This window comes from Equus caballus, chromosome 1 (assembly GCF_041296265.1).
Source record: "Equus caballus isolate H_3958 breed thoroughbred chromosome 1, TB-T2T, whole genome shotgun sequence".
NCBI classification, from domain to species: domain Eukaryota; kingdom Metazoa; phylum Chordata; class Mammalia; order Perissodactyla; family Equidae; genus Equus; species Equus caballus.
Window position 1 is genome coordinate 172,191,991 of NC_091684.1, and position 18,258 is coordinate 172,210,248.

General features: G+C 40.0%; 1 pseudogene; it reads left to right on the top strand.

Annotated features, from left to right (window-relative positions):
• The first annotated feature begins 1,126 nt into the window (after positions 1 to 1,126).
• Positions 1,127 to 2,077, top strand: LOC111771778 (cyclin-G1 pseudogene; annotated as a pseudogene).
• Positions 2,078 to 18,258: the final 16,181 nt, after the last annotated feature.

Consider the following 18,258-nt stretch of genomic DNA (forward strand, 5'->3'; position numbering starts at 1 on the left):
AAAATCACAAGAGTTAAGAATTCTGAGCTTTGTTGGCACATTGTGTCTTCTGACTTTTACTTCTTACAAATAATATAGATTGAATCAGGAAGAGACTGTTAGCCGTGCACACTGAGGATTCTAATGTCTCACAAACTCCACCTGTTAAACACATCTGAGAGATTTATTCTAAATTTAGGAGAATATTTGATTGGATCCACCAGAATTGCATGAAAGAGCCAACACGCTAAGCGATTTTCAAGTTAACTTGCCTCTAGAAGTACATAAGAGAGAAAATTTTTGTAAGAAACAAAATATGTGTATACACACATGGCACATGGAAAAGAAGATATCCTGGACACAAAGAGAGTTTGGAAGGAGAAAACTTCCAAAAATTTATTTTAGTAATTAGAACAAAAGTTTTGAAAACTGCATCATCAATGTAATACATAAGTGGTGACTGTAAAACATACAGCAAAAATCTAAAAAAGGGAGAAAAAACTGAAATTAAAGACGAGAATAAGATGAGCAGACGGAAGTGGGCGATAAAATGAAATTTTGTGGGAAAATTTATACTGAAGCAGGATTACAATAAAAATTTTAAAAAACATTTGCACTGTTTGCCAAGAGTAAAAGACGCTCTTTTCAATAAGTATCATTTAATAATTTGTCATATGAAAAAATATATCTTGGCCTTTACATCATATGTAAATGGCTGTTCAGATAGAGCACAGATCTGAACGTGAGAAAAAAAATGGAAAACTTGTAGAAGAAATACAGTACTTTTTCATTAATTTGTGTTAGGTAAATATTTCTTAAACAGGATTCAAAAATATTTAAGCATGAAAATTAGACTGTATTAAAACTGCCATCAAAATTAAGTTATTGCAAGAGTTAAAATGATGGCCAACGAATAGAAGATATTTTCAACAAATATTATTGCGAGAGGGCTCATTTTGGTTAAAAAAAGGATCTTCAACAAGAAAGCAAGTTAATTGATAGAAAAGGCTAGAGTTTTAAGCAGGAATTTCTCAGAATGGCGGATAAACATGTCATGTCGCTAAGTTACAAAAGCAGGCATACTAATCTATTGTAGAAGTCAGGAGGGCGGCTCCGAGCTGAGCCTGAGAAGGGCAGCGTTGTCTGGGCGGCGCTGCGAACCTCCTCCCAGACCGGCTCCCCTCCCAGGGCCTCTCCCCTCTTGCCCAGGAGTCCCCTACTCTCATGGGCCTCCGGGATCTGATATCGTGGGGTGAGGTGAGAGCAGGCCCAAGAGGATGCTTACTGCTGAGGAGCCACAGTCGCGATCAAGATGATAGGGGTACTGACAACAGACTCTCAAACTGCTGCACCAGCTGAATGCGCTGTTGGAACAGGAGTCCGGATGGATGTCAGCCAAAGGTCTGTGGCTTGAGACTAATTGAATCTGCACACGATAATCGCCTGAGAATGACTGCAAGGCTCAGGGAATTTGAAGTAAAAGCTCTTAGTCTAACTCGGTTCTTTGGCTTCAACACAGAGACGTTTTCTCTAGCTGTGAATTTATTGGAGAGTTTCCTTTCCAAAATGGACGTACCACCCAAGCAGCTTGGGTGTGTTGGGCTGAGCTGCTTCTATTTGGCTGTAAAATCAATAGAAGAGGAAAGGAATGTCCCATCGGCAACTGATTTGATCCAAATAAGCCAGTATAGGTTCACGGTTTCAGACTTGGTGAGAAAGGAAAAGATTGTGTTGGAGAAGGTGTGTTGGAAAGTCAAAGCTGCTACTGCCTTTCAATTTCTGCCAACTCTATTATTCACTCACTCAAGGGAATTTGCCATTTGAAAGGAAGAATGGCCTTAATTTTGAAAGACTAGAAGTTCAACTTAAGGCATGTTACTGCAGGATCATATTTTCTAAAGCAAAGCTTTCTGTTTCGACATTGTCTATGACTCCATAGGAGAGCCAAGCCCAGAAGTGTGTAGATTTAACAGAAGGAGTAGAATGTCTTCAGAAGCATTCCAAGGATTGTTACAGCAACAAAAAGCTCTTCTCTGAAGCCTCTCTCCACAATCCTGAGCCATGGATTCCAGAATTTTATAATGGATTGAAGCTGTGAAGCCTCAAAACATCACAAGTAGATTGGCATTGATGTTCTCAGATTTGGGAAAAGTGCTTAACTAACATTATGCGGTAGTGGAATTATGCTTAAATTTGAATTCCTCTGTGAGGGATACAGATCAAAGCTGAGGACATGAATGTGAAATGCTAAAGACGAGCCTAGGAAGATAAGCTGTGAATCTTCACTTCTGACATTGATCCAACTTTCTTTATTGGGTCAATATATTGTGTTTAGGTGGAATTAAAAATGGTAACCTACTTAATTGAAATTTTAAATTAAGAGGTTTACAGAAAAACCAACATTTCACAAATGCACTTTAAAGGCATAACAAGTAACTATTCTAGGCGGTGAAAGTGGTTTCTTGGCACCCATAATGCAAGTAATAGATAATCCATTACCAATAAATGTGGACTTTGTTGCTACATAGGAATTACATTTAAATTTGATGACATTTTATACAAAGAAAACTACAGCCCTAGTGATTTGGGCATACTAAATTATCTTTACTATTGTTTCAGGAAACAGGTGGTTTGTATCCATGATAAACATTTTATTCAAAATCTGCCTCAGCCTAGTCCCATCAAGAAAATTAGTCTTTGTTGTATTTGTAACTCAAAGTAAAGTAACAGCCCTCCGAAAACGTGCTGACTTAACACTCAGAAGTTTTTGCTAAAGACTGACTGTTTTTATAAAACTGTCCTTGTTCTAATTTACAATTTTTTTTGGAGGAGGAGGATTAGCCCTAAGCTAACATCTGCCACCAATCCTCCTCTTTTCCCTGAGGAAGACTGACCCTGAGCTAACATCCGTGCCCATCTTCCTTTACTTTACATGTGGGATGCCTGCCACAGCATGGCTTGACAAGCAGTGCATAGGTCCACACCCAGGATCCGAACCAGCAAACCCCGGGCCGGTGAAGCAGAACATGCAAACTCAACTGCTGTGCCACCTGGCTGGCCCTCTAATTTGCAATTTTGTTTAAAAGGAAGATAATATATTTTCACTAATTGTTCCTACTGTGCCAAAAGAAAGTTAAGCAGGCATCTTCATAATTATGAGATTACTGAGGGTAGAGTTCAGGGTTTTCTATTAAGTCAGTGAATCTAAGGAGATCTACAGTGCTAAAAGTGCTGTGAATGGTCACTCAGTGCAGTGTGGAGCTTGAGTCCATCCAGGATGGCTGTGCCCAATTTTGATATCCTGTTATGGATAAATATGCACTGGAAAAATAAACCAAAGAACCACAATGTGTCTTATACTTTTGTAAACCATGTTTTTCGGATAACTTTTCAATTTTCCCAAAAGGGAAATTTCAGGATTCTGAATACATCAGTGTTAATTTTGAATTGGCAGAGCTAACCTAGCCAACTACCGCTACATTTTGGTACAATGAGATATACCTTTCAATAAAGTTATCGGAATGAAAAAAAACAATTACAAAAAAAGAAGTCAGGATGGTATTACCCATGGGACAATGTCATAAAGATCATAAATGGAGCTCTGAAGTGTTGGTAAGAGTCTGATTCTTGATCTGACTGCTGTTTATAAGGGTGTGTCAATTTTGTGAAAATTTATCAAACTGAACACATACAATAAATTTATACTTTCCTATATGTATATTATATTCCAATGAAAACTTTAAAATGATACAATGGCCTCATGTTAATTAAAAGGTGGTGTGTGAACTGAAATGGAAATTTCAGGCGTTTTCATTCCAGTTTTCCTTTTTTGTGCCTGAAATATTTGAGTCAAAACACATTTTTAAAATAAACATACTTCAGACCATGAGTAAGCTCTGGCTCTCTATTAAGAGACCATAGATGAGAAATGTGATAATGGTCTTTTGCCTCCATGTGGGATGCAAATGTACCACTTTTGACGTCAGAAATGTAGTCCAAGGAGCCTGGCTATGGACAGTTTGGATCATTAGGAGAAGTGGAACAGTCTGTTGAATAGGAAAGGAGGACAAATCTTCAGGATACTTGCCCCTTATTGATCAGAACAGAATACACGGTGACCCCAAGCTGCAAAAATCTGGGGAAGGGAATCCATTTTTATCCAGGAACATTGTGAATTAAAAGAACATCAGGATTCTGTTAGCAAGGATGAAGAAATGCATCCACTATTTGTAGGTGACAAGCAGTACCTGCCATGGCCTTAAACATTAAAGGGCTCCCATAGCATTGTGGCATATTATATGGTCAATAAGATTTGTTAGGCAACATCTTTGCCATAATTATCATTACCCCAGAATTTAGTGCATGTTTCCAGTTTGCTGTAATAGTGGGTAAGAGAGTTCATCCTGTCTTTGGATCTGGCAGTCTGGTGAAATGGTAGAGAGGAATGTGTTGATTGGTGGCATTTATAAAAGAGCTTTGGAATGATTATCTTCAGACTCCATATGAGATAAGGAAGCAAGAAAAGATAAGGGAGAGATAATGTTCAGAAAAAATGTAGAGGGGTCAGATACTTAAAGTTTCAGTAGACAGGAAAGCAAGAAAGAAGATTCACAATCAACCTAAATGAACATTCCAAAGTCTTCCATCACATTACAGCCTCCATTGCAAAGACCCAGGCAATGATTTACAAGCAATGAGTGCAGTGATCACAGGGCTCGAAGGATCGTGCTCCAGGTGTGCCCTCCACCATGTGGGCTTTGAGTGTGAGGCAGAGATACTTTTCTCTAGTATTTCTATCTATAAATAGAAGCATATGCAGACTTTATAACGTAATGTACTGTAGTGGATGAGAGCTGAATCCATCTGGATAGTCAGAATTTACTCATTTATGGCACTGGCTGAGGGATTTGAGCACCATCTGACCTTACTGTGGCCGTGTTCCTTTGTGCAAGGACCCCTTGGAAGCACATTCAGTCCTACCTGTGATGACTCCTTCCAGAAACGAATGATTCACCAAGGAATTTGACTGTTTATTTTCTAAATTGACCTGACTGCCTCTTATTGTCGCATGGACATCTTTCCACTTTGGCCTCTCATCCCCATTTTGTTGTAAACATTCAACAGCCCCTGTGAAAATTCCTTCCACATGCCTTCACTGAAAGCTGACTGTTTGGAATACAGTTTTTTCCTCTCGTCCTTCCCCCTTATTCTCTCTCATCTGCAACACCTCAGATTTAGAGACCGTAAGAGCATTCTCTTCACCACCCCCCAAAAACCAAACTATTGTCTGTGTACCTTTCAGACCCAGGTCTTTCACCCCTATTGTTCCCTACCCCTTTTTTCACTACCATCTTTATAAACACCAGATACTCTTCCTTATAGACTGAGGACTTAACACAGCTCAGAAGATTCCACTGTGACCTGAAACACTGTAGAACTTAAATGTCCAGGTGGTCAATTCAAAGAGAAGCCTGAACTCTCAACTTTAAAGACTGGTAACTAGAATTCCCTTTAGCCATTAACGCCCATGGCCACACTCTAGAAAGTTCTGATGGTAATTATCCAGTTAGATGCTGCTCCTCTGAAATCTTACATCCTGCCTGAAACCTTGCATCCTTAGATTCTTATACTCAGCTCCTTTTACAGCACTTGCTCTTGGACGATATGTGATCATTTACTGTCCTGATAGCTTTATTGTCATTTTATTTCTCAGAGGCTTCCTGTCTTTTATTTTCTTATCTAAACATTTAAAATCCGTGGTCCTACTTCAAGGAATCTTTAGTCGTTAGTCTCATTGTTCTTGTCCCAATTCTGTGTTCTATCAATGATTTCATTAATTCTCAATCACGGATCAATATCCACTTTCCTATAATGTGTACTTCATCTGTTAAGCAGAGTTCAAGATAATCACACAGGTGTACAGACTGGTGTCATTGATACCTGTTGTCATCTTCAACACTAACTAGGCCCACAGTGTTGCCAGGAAAGAATTCTTTATCTCTACAGTTGTCTCCCATTGTCATTTCCTACAGTGACAGTTTCAAAAATTCTCATACTCCTCAGACATTTTAACCCAGAACCTTCTCCATTCTTGGGAGGCATATAATTTCTACTCATAAAAACAAAAACAATTCCACTAGAAATTAATAGATGTTTCAAATTTCTGCCTTCACACCCTGAAAAATTACTGAAATCTACACCAATCTTTTCCTCCTCCATTCCAGTAACATTGGAAATAACTGTTCCTCACTGTGCTGAAACGTGGTTCTTCTACCTCTGGTCCCTGTTCCAATTCTATTTATCTCTTCAGAACTTTGATCCACTGCTTATAGATCCTTTCCAAAAGCATGTAAATATATCCCGATCTTTAAAAACCCTGCTATTACCACTTCAACATCCCTGTCTAGTTAACACCATGTCTCATTCCTCCTCTTCAGAGTTGAATTTCTGGAAAGGGATTTCTATGTTCAGATTTTTTTCTTCCTTGTCTCATCTGCATTTCTCATCCCACTGAGTTTAACTTCTGTTGAAAAAACTCAAACATGATCTTTGTGCTGTTAAAAAGCAATAGACACCTTCTAGTCATCCTCTCACTAGACAGACATTTCTTGAGCATTTGCTCTGTTGGACATTCCTTCCTTCTTAAAACTCGTTTCCCTTCTCTTTCAGAACACCAGTCATTTCTGATTTCCCACTTCCCTCTCTGCACTACTCTTTGGGGTTTCTTTGATACTTTTCCAACTGCCTGTCCATTCAGTGTTTGTGTTCCTTGGGGATTGTCTTTAGTTTCTATTCTCTTCTGAGTTTTGCTCTTAGTATTTTTCTTGATGAAATTAAATCTGCTCTTAGAGGGCAATACCATATCATAGATAACACAGTGGGTGAGGAGCTGGGCTTGGAGTCCAACAGGATTAGTTCTAGACCTGGTGTGTCCTTGGGCAAATTGTTCAACTTCATATAGACTTGATTTCCCTTCTATTAAGTGAGGATAATATCTACTTTAAAGGGTTATAGTGCTAAATTATCAGTGACTAATAATGTGGATTCTTGAATCATACTAATGGGACAAATTTCAGTTGTCACTTACCGTGACCTTGGACAATTTACATCCTTCCTTCCATGCTCCAGTTTCCTCATTTATAAAATGAGGATGATAATATGATTTACTTCATAGGATTAAATAATGCTACTTAGTTCATAAGATTAAAAGAGACTCTTACTAAGTGGACTCCTGAAAACACTCTCATCAGATTACAATGCTAAGAAATTCAAGCCTAGATATGAGGAGGAAGGTGATGGGACAAAAAACCTTAAGACTCAATTTGTTTCTATACTTGACCTCCAGAGGGCGATGTTGCATAAACTGGAAAGGTCTTTAAGGAAAGTTCTATGAGCTCCTTCACCTCACTGCTCACTGTGGGGTGCATTCTGAGTAGGCTCAACACCAGGAACAGTCCTTGCTGAGGAAACATCTCTTATTAATAGTCCATAGAACTCGCCTAAACAGAGATCTCTTGAATCTCAGATTTTCTCAGTTACAGGGACTCAGCATACTCTGGCTCCTCAGGAAAGATCTTCCAGAATATAGCTCTCAGCTCCCTCACTGCCTAGCCATGTTCTCAATGACCATTCTGCTGCTTGGAATGCTCTTCATAGTGAGTAAGTAACGTTGTATCCCATGCTCCTGCCTCCACAGAAGGAACATTTTTCCGATGGAAATCTGAATAGTGACACTGTCTCCTTATAGGTTGGTCTGTCTGTCCTGGTCTCACTAACTCAGCATTGATGTTTCAGGAGGAACCGGAGCCCAGACAGTGACCCAGCCTGACAACCACATCACTGTCTCTGAAGGAGCCTCTCTGGAACTGAGGTGCATCTATTCCTATAGTGGATCTCTTTATCTCTTCTGGTACGTCCAGTACCCTAGCCAAGGCCCCCAGCTTCTCCTCAAGTACTTTTCAGGGGACCCCCTCGTTAAAGGCATTAAAGATTTTGAGGCTGAATTTAAGAAGAATGAAACTTCCTTCCATCTGAGAAAATCATCAGCCCATTGGAGTGACTCGGCTGAGTACTTCTGTGCTCTGAGTGACACAGTGACTGAGTCTGTAGGGGGAGCTGAACACAAAACTTCAGAGTTACTGAGGTTTCAGAGACCTAAGGACATAGCCTAAACTGTTTTTATCAAGATCTCTCATTGAGCAGGGTGGGGACCAAAGCTCTGGGGAGTGCTTGTCTCCGGAGGATAAACAGGAACATTTGTGCTCCTTCTTTTACTACTGGGTCATGTTAAATAAGACCTAGAACAGAGAAACATGTATGCATATTCTCTTTCTACTTGGAGATACTGCATTCTAGAGGTTCAGGATTCTAACTTAATGTGACCGATACTGACTTCTGAAACCCTTCTGAACTCACCTCCAGCATGCTCTTCCCACTACCTTCTGTTTTTCAACTAACAGCACCTCCATTTTTTCGGTATCTCTGGTCATAACCTCAGAGTTGACTTTGACTCTTGTTTTTCTCTCCCTGCTTACATCTGTCAAATTAATAAACAGAAACCTCATTGAATTGGAGTTGGGAGGTGCAAAGGGAGAGCTCTCAGGCCCTGTATCACTAACAGGGCCCAACAGGAAGAAAAAGACTTCCTCTTCTTGAATAGCAAGAAGCTCAGCCAATGAGACACTGTCACCACCCAGTCAACAAAAAGCCAACACACATCAAATTCGCAATTTCTTCAATGGTCTCTGTTTACAATAGCCCTTCCAACTTCCTCTTACCTTCTATAAAAGAGTTTCTCTTCTCTTGCTGCTGAGGGACTTGCACGTGGCTCACCATGATTTTAGACCCTGAATTGTAATTCTTTGCCGATCCCAAACGAACCCATTTTTGCTGGAAAAATAATTGGCTATTTTTTTAAGGTCAACACATCTAATCTGTCATGAAATCCAGCTGGCTTTTCTTAAAAATCAACCCATGATCTAACCTCTGCCACTATCTCCACACCTACCTCTTTGCTCAAATCACCCTCATCTCTCAAATGAACTACTTTGACATTCACTTTAAATATAATGACATAGGTAGATTAAAAGTAAAAATATGGAAAAAGATACCCATGCAAACACTAATCTGAAAAGGCTATATTAATGTCAGACAAATTAGACTTCAGAAACAGAAATATTGCAGAAATAAATAGGGATATTGTAGACTTATAAAAGGACAAATTTTCTAAGAAGACATAACAATGTTAATGTGTGTGCACTTAACAACAGAACTTCAAAATACTTAAAGCTAAAACCATCAAAACTGAAAGGAAAAATAGACAGATCTGCAATTACACTTGGAGACCTTGATCCTTTGTGATCAATAAGTAATAGGCTAAGTAGTTAGAAATCAGCAAGCGTACGGCAGACCTGCACAACACTGTCAACAAATTTGAAATTATTTATATTTATAGAAAAATCCACTACACAACAGAAAGGAATGCTTAGAAGGAAATTTATAACAGTAAATGTTTACATTAGAAAAAGAAAAAAAGTTTCAAATCAATAACCACATCTCCTCCTTGGGCGTGTCTCTGGTGATGATGTCGTACACAGAATGGAAAAATCTCAGCAATCCAGGAATCACTGTATTGAGTTCAGCAAAACTAGAGTATTTTCTCCTATTACAGCACTAGGTATCCAGCTAGAAAATGCTGTGCCGTTTACAACTTATATTGCCCTCCTGAGCTCAAAGATTAAATTGAGAGCACCTTTACTCATCAGATACCACAATTCTGCAACAGGTCATGAGCCTTCCTGTTACAGTGATGCTCTCAGAGAGGGTACAGGAAAACTCTACTCCTTTGTCTTTTTAGAAATTACTAGATATGAAGATGATCTGCACAAAATGAATGCTGTTACACATGATGGATTAAAGCAAACATTATAGGGCACCTTACAACGCATCTGTATATTTTCACACAAGGAAGGACATCACTAATCACTACATGGAGCTGTGCAACTGTGCTTTCCCTTAGCCTTTGAAGGGACAAGTACAACAGTATTCAAGTCATACAGTGGGTCAAGCCTAGAACCAAATAAGGCTGAGAGGGGAAACCATGACTCAGGCTAGGCCACAGATTAGCTGGGACCAGCATCCCAGGAGCCCGTAAGTACGGAGTGCAATGGATGTGAGGAGTACATAGCCCTTCTCCATTGTGATGTGCCCACTCTTCTCATTACTTTGTGCCGACTGCAACTCTGTGTAAAAATATAACGCCATGCTGATGTGTCATTTAACCATGAGAAGCATTATGGAGTGATGCGGGGTCGGTGAGCCGAGAAGTCGAAAGAAAGATTTCTTAGACTCTTAAGATCTGGCAGTAGTGCTCTTTTATTTAGAGAATATTATAGAATACCATGGGGACAGGACCCATGGGCAGTCAGAGCTTCTGCTGCCGCCGCTTCTGTTGCCCCCACTGGCATGGGGACAGGACCCATGGGCAGGCAGAGCTGGTGTGTGGAGACAGGACCCACGGGCAGTCAGAGCTCCTGCTGCTTCCCCGAGTTGACGGTTAGGGCTAAATTTAAGGCATAGGTATGTGAGTCATCTCTTTACAAGACAAAGAAAAAAAGTTAAAATGGTACCAGTGCCGGTAGGGTCCGGCCATTGGGCGGTCCCACAACTTTTAGATAAGAATCAAACCGGACTGAGTAAATGGCAGAAGTCACCACTCAAATATTATCTTCAACTAAAGACAAAGGAGGATTTTGGGGTGGGGGGTCAGTTACATGAGGTTGCCAGACATTAAACAACTTAAGTTCTTGCCTTCCCCATTAAGAGTTTCCAGAGATAAGGCCATCCCCCCTTCCTCCTGGCGCAGAGAGGGAGGCATGGAGATTTCCTTCACAAATGCAACTGTCTCTGATCAAAGGGCAAGCAAATTCCACTCCTCGCAGCCTGCTTCTTATCTGTAGTTTTAAAAGTAACCAGCCTAAAAATCCTCGTCATAAACCGTTTTAAAATTAAGCAGCCTAAAAATCCTCATCATGGAGCATGATAAAACAAACAAAACCAGCTTTTCTGTATTCTATTTGATCTGCAAGAATGTGAAAATCAATTTTTTTTTTCTGTGGGTGGGTTTAGAGGGGTATATAGGAACTTTCCGTACTTTTTGCTCAATTTTTCTGCAAATCTAAAACTACTCTAAAAATAAAATCTATTAGCTTTTAAAATATTGATTTTCATGTAGGAGCCAAAATGAAAAAAGAAAAGTCAATTCTATGAACTCCATGTCATGGAAAATATTTACTACAAGCAGCTCAAGTCATTTCCTACTTTCCTGCCTTGCCTGCCCTCTTCAGCTTTTTTTCTTGGTGCTTCTCTAGTTGTGTAATTACCATGCGGCATGCATTATGCAAGACTATTGGCATATATATGTAATTCAATTATTACTAAAACATGGAAAGTAGAAATTATGGCCATTAATTAAAGCAATATAACGAGTTATCTAAGAGGGTAGGTTTATCAATTGGATGAATGTGTGTCCAACTCTCAACTCTGTAATTAAACTTTTAAAACTCAGTTTTATCACCTGTGTACTGGAGTAATAATGATAATAATAATAATCTTTTCAGAAGTTGCCCTAATGATCAAACAAGAAAATATCTTCCAAGGGCTTAACTCATATTCTAGCACAGTATAACACAATAAATTTTTAAAGGTAAAAAATGGGGACCCAGAAAAAACAAATGATTTTGCTCCTGGTCATACATCTAATATATTATGAAGAGTAAACTGTGTTCTGAATATTCCTGGCTTTGAATTTAAGCCAAGTATTTTCAATTTGTGGCACCACTGGTGCATTATCTTGCACACATGTATTGGGAGTAAAGGATGGGCAGGGTAGAAGAAGGTAGAGAGAAAGGGAGAAAACAGGGAGCAAAACTGAAACAACAGAACACGTATCATCTGTTCAGATATCCAGTCACACAGACAGATGTTCTCCGTGATCCTGTTGAATAGTGGGCCACAGACTTGATGGAGAAAACCTCGTACAACTTTCTGTAATTGATTGATTTGTTGCCTTGGATCTGGTCCACATCTCTTCAAGGTTGTAAACATCTTGTTCTTTACAGCTACTTCTCCTTGTGCTGATGAAATAGAAAATCATTTCTCTGTCCTGACACAGCCATGATTATCAACTGAGGTCATAAAATCTTTTCTTCTACTACAACACCAAGTACGTGCAAAATTTTCTGTATCTTCTCAAAACTGTGTGGAAGACACTTGCTAAGAGAGGAGATAAAGATAGTTAGATATTTTCCATTATTCAATGGGTGAGATTCCACATAAGTGAAGGGGAACACGGGCAGTTTACTCACCCATCTCTCCTGCCTAAAGTGTGAGCTTCAGTTCATTAAAACGTCAGCCTATAACAGCTCCTCAAGGCTATTCTCTCTCTCACTGACACCTTCAATAGCAGCAGGCTCTTTCTTGGCAGATCTTAATATGGAAATTAGAATGGGACTGATGCATGCTCTCATATTATCACAGACTGATTCATGGCATCAGGCCAGAAAGAATTCTGTAGAAAAACTCGATGGAGGCAAAGGTCAGCATGGGATGTGCAGCTGAGCCAGGAGATACGAACGGGAAAGGGTAACAAGGCCTGAATGCCCGCACGTGGCCTTACTTCTGTGCTGCGCCTCTGTGACTGCAGGCACAACAGAAAACACAGGAGGTCCTATGGAAAGATGGTCTGAATGGGGCGTTGGAGACATACAGGTGCCCTCAGAACTTTCTAAATTTCTTCCAAATGTCCCTTCCTCAGTAGGTGACTCCCTGAAGCTCCTCTGTGTTGAATGAAGAATTCCCTGAAGGGGCAAGTCTTTCTCTCCTTATCTCTTCCATAATCAATGCCACCTTTAAGGTATGTGTCATCTGGGATCACAGACTCCATCAGGACATGTTGCAGTACCCCGTGCAGCTTCCATTCTGGTTGAGTGTGAAGCCAGGCCCCAGCTTTGCTCCTCTGCTGGGGAGGAGCGTTCACTGAGGCTCTGCAGGAACTGTGCTGTGGTTCTTCTCTAGTCCTGGAGGAGCACGCACGTCCCAGCCTCTCACTGCCATCACCTGGGGTCTACCTACAGCCACAGCTCAGAAACTGGTAAAAGCATGGTCCAGGACTGATGGCTTCCCTTCCAAAGATTGGATTTTCAGACTCAAGGATACAAGAATCTGTGACAAATGACTTGGCCTCCATGTCAATTGTTGCAGACAGAAAGTCTAGCAACTCGAGCCTGCCCTGGTGAGGCAGAGAGATGACTGTGCTCTGAGAGACACACAGATGACAGATGAGCCTGCTCCTATGCAATAGCTCCATGATGAAGAGAAGTTGCAGCCTAGAAAGGCGGTTGAAGAAAATACACACAAATGTTTTCCCAAGGTCAAAATGCTTTCTCTCACTCTTTGACAACAAAGCCCATGTGAGACATGCTTCCTTGGTCAAGGGACCAGGTAATAATGATATTAAAATCTATTATTTAACATCACTTTCTTTAGCAATGAAGATCAAAATTTAGTTAACAGAGCATGCAATTCAAGAAATTAGAAGAAAAACAAAAAAAACCAAGGAAAGTGTGGAAATTGTATTAATAAATGTGTAAGCATAACTTGATGAGAAAAATAAATAGAATTGATGAGTAATTTTTTAAAAGTTGGATCTTGATAAAAGCAGAAAAATGAAAGAACCCAGAAGACACAGATACAATTTAAAATGAAAAAATGGCAGATAATCAAAGATATGGAAGAAAAACTAATTTTCCATAAAGTATCAGTTTTAGCATTTAAATAAATTTTAAAACCTTGATATAATGAAAAACTATTTATTTACATCTGTGTATGTGTATGTAGTGTATATTTTTATGTATGTACAAATATGTTTTTCTACTATTTGGCTATATCAATTTCTGTTTTATTTCCCCTTGTGGGTTTCTCCTTCCTTCTGTTCAAGCAGACGGTGTCTCTGTGCTTCAACATGTAAATGATGAAGTCTGGCAAGAAAGCTCCATTTGCCTAGAGGGCCTTCTGGCTCGTTTTGAAAAATCTAAATTCATTAAGGAACATATAGGATTTATGGCAGTAGTAGAGTTAGAAGAGGGTTTGTGGTGGGGAACAGGAGAAGAAAGTGGCTTTGCAGGGAGAGAAGAGTGGGGTCTGCAGGTCCAGGAGCAGCGGGAGTCAGGTCATTGTTCCTTGACAATTTTCTAAGAATTAGTAAAACCCAGCTCAGGAAGGCTATATAGTGACTTTAGGAAGAGTTCTTAGCCTTGCAAAAGATGCTCGGCACACCATAAACCTGAAAAACAGAAGCCTTCTATTTGAAATATTCCTAAAAGAAACAGTTTATAGTACATTGGATAGTATTTTTAATGTTTATGAGTCTCCCCCAAGAGGCTCGTGTTTGTGTTTCCACCTACAGATCTCAGTGATGCTGTTTATTTATTTATTTTATCTTTTTTAAACATTGGCCCTGAGCTAACATCTGTGCCAATCTTTATTTTTCTTCTTATTCTCCTCAAAGCCCCCCAGTACATAGTTGTATATTCTAGTTGTAGGTCCCTCTAGTTCTGCTGTGTGGGATGCCACCTCAGCGTGACTCAGTGAGCAGTGCTAGGTCCACACTCAGGATCCAAACCGGTGAAACTCTGGGAGCTGAAAGGGAACACGCAAACTTAACCACTCAGCCACGGGGCCAGCCCCAGTGACACCATTTATAGTTAAATTGGTTTGTGTGAATGATTATTGGGCAAAGATTGGAGCTTGTCTCTTATTGTATTCACAGGCACACAGACTATCCTTTTTCTTAAAGTATAAGATCTCAACAGTTCTGAACTTTAGAGCATCTTAGGTTTGAATACTTACCCGGGACAAATGGAGAAGACGCTGGGATCTTCAGCTCAACTCTTGTTGCCGCACCTTGGATGTGAACACAGAAGATCTCAAAGCTTTTTCCCAACAGGCTCCTGGAAGTGGCACAGTCATGCTTGTTGGGATTATCGAGGGTTCCCCATAAGAATGTATACAAAGAGTGCAAAGTCTGTAGTGAGATCAAAAGTATGTCTTACGCTGTCTTGTCTATCAACAGGGAGCAGAGTTCTTGGTCCCTGCATGCCAAAGTGGGGGAGGATGAAAGATCCTATTCCCATTTTTATGCTTTAACAGGTACAGACAGAATCCCAGGAAGGACTGTCAAACTCCTGTTTGTAATAAATTTAAATTGTGGTGAAAACTAAGAGGTACCTTTACTAATAAGGAGGTTCAGAGCTTCCTCCATATTTCAGTCTCCCAGCCTGAGACTCAACCACCTACCTCTGTGTCTTGTCTTCTTTCAGCACCTGCAGCCTGTCCCCAATTGTGCTGCTGAGGTTGTGGCACCCAGCATCACGGCAGGAACTTGTTCTCAACAAGCGTTTTGGAAAAACAACCTCAGTGAAACAAATAGTTTAATATTCTGAAAAAATGATCTCAAAATGTAAATATATAGCTTTCAATAACATAGCTGTGCCTTGGCCTCTTGGCAACTTCTCTTCCTGTGCATCAGCCATGTCAGTAACTCATTCTATCCTCTCGTGTTTTGACATTATATAATGTGACACTCTAGGTCACTCACGCCTATACACTGAGTTGTAATAATGGCTTTTTATAGTTTCCTATCCCCTAAACGTTGGTTATACTAGCTTATTTCCTGCCCCTGTATGAATAGGGCCTGGAATGTGAGTTTTCACCACTTACACACAGAGACACACACGCACATTTAGGCCTAAATCTCAATAACTCTTACCAGTAAATGCAGTGCTGATCTCTCTAACTTATGGTTGCTTCTGTTCTAGTTTCTTCCATTTCATCAACATGGACATTTCCATCTTTGTCCTATTTCACCATTTCCCTTTTCTGCCTCTCTGTGGTGCCCCAAAATGGGCTGGCAAGAAGAAGCTGACTTCTACCTCTGGTCTATCCAGAGCTACTCTCTGATCTTAGACAGGCTTCCGCCTCTATGATGTGGGGACAGTATCGCTTACTCCACCTCTCACAGGATTATTCTAAAGTATCCTCTAAAATGAAGATGTCCATTTATCAAGAAATATGAAACTAATAAAAATTATAGAAATGATGGGAGGAACCACATTGTATGGGTGAAGTAAAATGTAGACTATTTCTGAAATGGATGGTACACTAAGTTGCAATATAGTCAGGGGTTGCTAAAGATGTACAGTTATTCATAGAAAACAGAGAGAGTTGCTCTTGTGAGTTATACAGGAACACAGCCAGTTAATTAATTTATAGCACCTGTGAACATCCAAGGACAAACTCTAGATTTCAATATTAAGCTCTAGACCTTTACACTGCAGTCGTCTTAAGAGTTTTGGGATTATGTAAAGCTGTTCGTTGAGTTAAATAAGTTGAGTAAAATAAAAGGTGTTTTCCTTGGAATGAGAAGATGCATCTCAGCCTTGGGTAAAAGAAGATAGAACAGATTTTCCTAGGCAGAGATTAAGGAGATGAAAACACAAGATGCCCTGAGAATTCACATTACAGACGGGAAGGAATGAAAATATCTCAACAGTTGAGTTGTGGAAGCAGGTCAGGAAAGCATATCCACAGCTGCTTGAAGGGGAAGTATACATTAGAATATCTACAAAGCTCTGGGGAGTTATAATAGGTGAGTGCATATGTTTCTCTCTTGGATCCACCGCCCAGCTTGCATACATATTTGTTCCCCACAATTAACACAGCGATCTGGGGCTGTTACTGTACCACGTTCACTTCACAACTTCTCACAGTTTGATGTGGATCATGTGGGGATCTTGTTAAACTACAGATTATGATTCAGGAGGGCCTGAAAGTCTGAATTTTTAACGAGCTCCCAGATGATATAGATGCTGCTTGTCTTCCAACCTCTCACAGCAAGGTTTACACCATTGAGAGGCAGTATTCTAAGGTGGTTAAGTTTGTGCATTTCTAGCTACACTTTCTGGATTTGAAGTGTAGCTCTGCCACTTACTAGCTATATGAGCTTGGGAAGGTTGGTTAACCTCTCTGTGCCTCAATTTCCTCATCTGAAAAAAATGGGAATAATATTAGTTACCTCCCAGAGTTGTTGGCAGGATTAAATGAGTTTATTTATATAAGTGTTTTGAAGAGTTGATGGCACTGCTAATTGTCTGTATAATTTATCAAGTTCACCAAATCAAAAAAAACCTGTGTTTTGATCTAATTGGGTGCTTCTCATCCAGTTGATTAAAATGGGAAAAGATGACTAATCGGATTTGCGTACTTCTCCCCCCTCTTCACATAACCCCTGTCACAGCACAACACTCACACGGTCTAGGTGTTTTTCTCTTAGGATGAATGTGGCTGATGATATAATGTGCTCTTGGATTTTTCTGGATAAGGAGCAGGCTGGGCCTTTTGCTAAGTGTCTATTGAAGAGGAATGGGAGGAGTAGAGATGAACCTCAGGGAATCATCTAAATAGGTTGATTGAGACACAACCCAGCTTATATACATAATCTCAGTGTATCCTCAAGACATACCCATGGGATAGGTAATGTAAACCCAGTTCTACTGACTAGGAAACATGAGTGGATTAAATAAATTGTTTGATGTGACCCAGCTAGTAAGTTGCAATGATGCAGTTTTAATCTAAGTGTGTTTGACTCCAACATCAAATCATTTAATCAGAATTTATCACTCCTCCACCAAAAGATTTTGTGTTAATTTTTTTGTATCCAATATTTTGTTTTGGTGAGTCCTGATTGCCACTGATGAGTTTTGTGACAAACAGAAGAGGCTTACACAGAACTGGCAACTTGAACTCAGTTTCTCTCCACCACTCCTCATCAGAAGTGGTGGGTCCCAGAGGAGGACTCAGAGTGAAAGGAGAATTTTCCCTGTGGGCCAGGTTCTCACACCACGTGTTTCTGAGAGACTCAGTGTTGTGGTTGGTGGTTCTATTTGAGTTCTGAGAAATGGGGGAAATATCCCAGGGGTCAACAGTTGACCCCAGCCCTATCCTCTCTAGCCCAACCTCCAAAGGGCTATTGTATTTCTCTTACTTCTCACTTAGTTCTACATCTGTGTGTAAAGGCAATTGGCCAAGTTCCCCATGAATAAATCTTTGTTGGGCTGCCTCTCTAAGCCTTGAATAGTCTCTCAAGGGTCCAATTTTTAGCATAGTTATTACATCTCCTATATTTACCTATAATGCTAGTGTAGATCTTTTCTAACACATTAC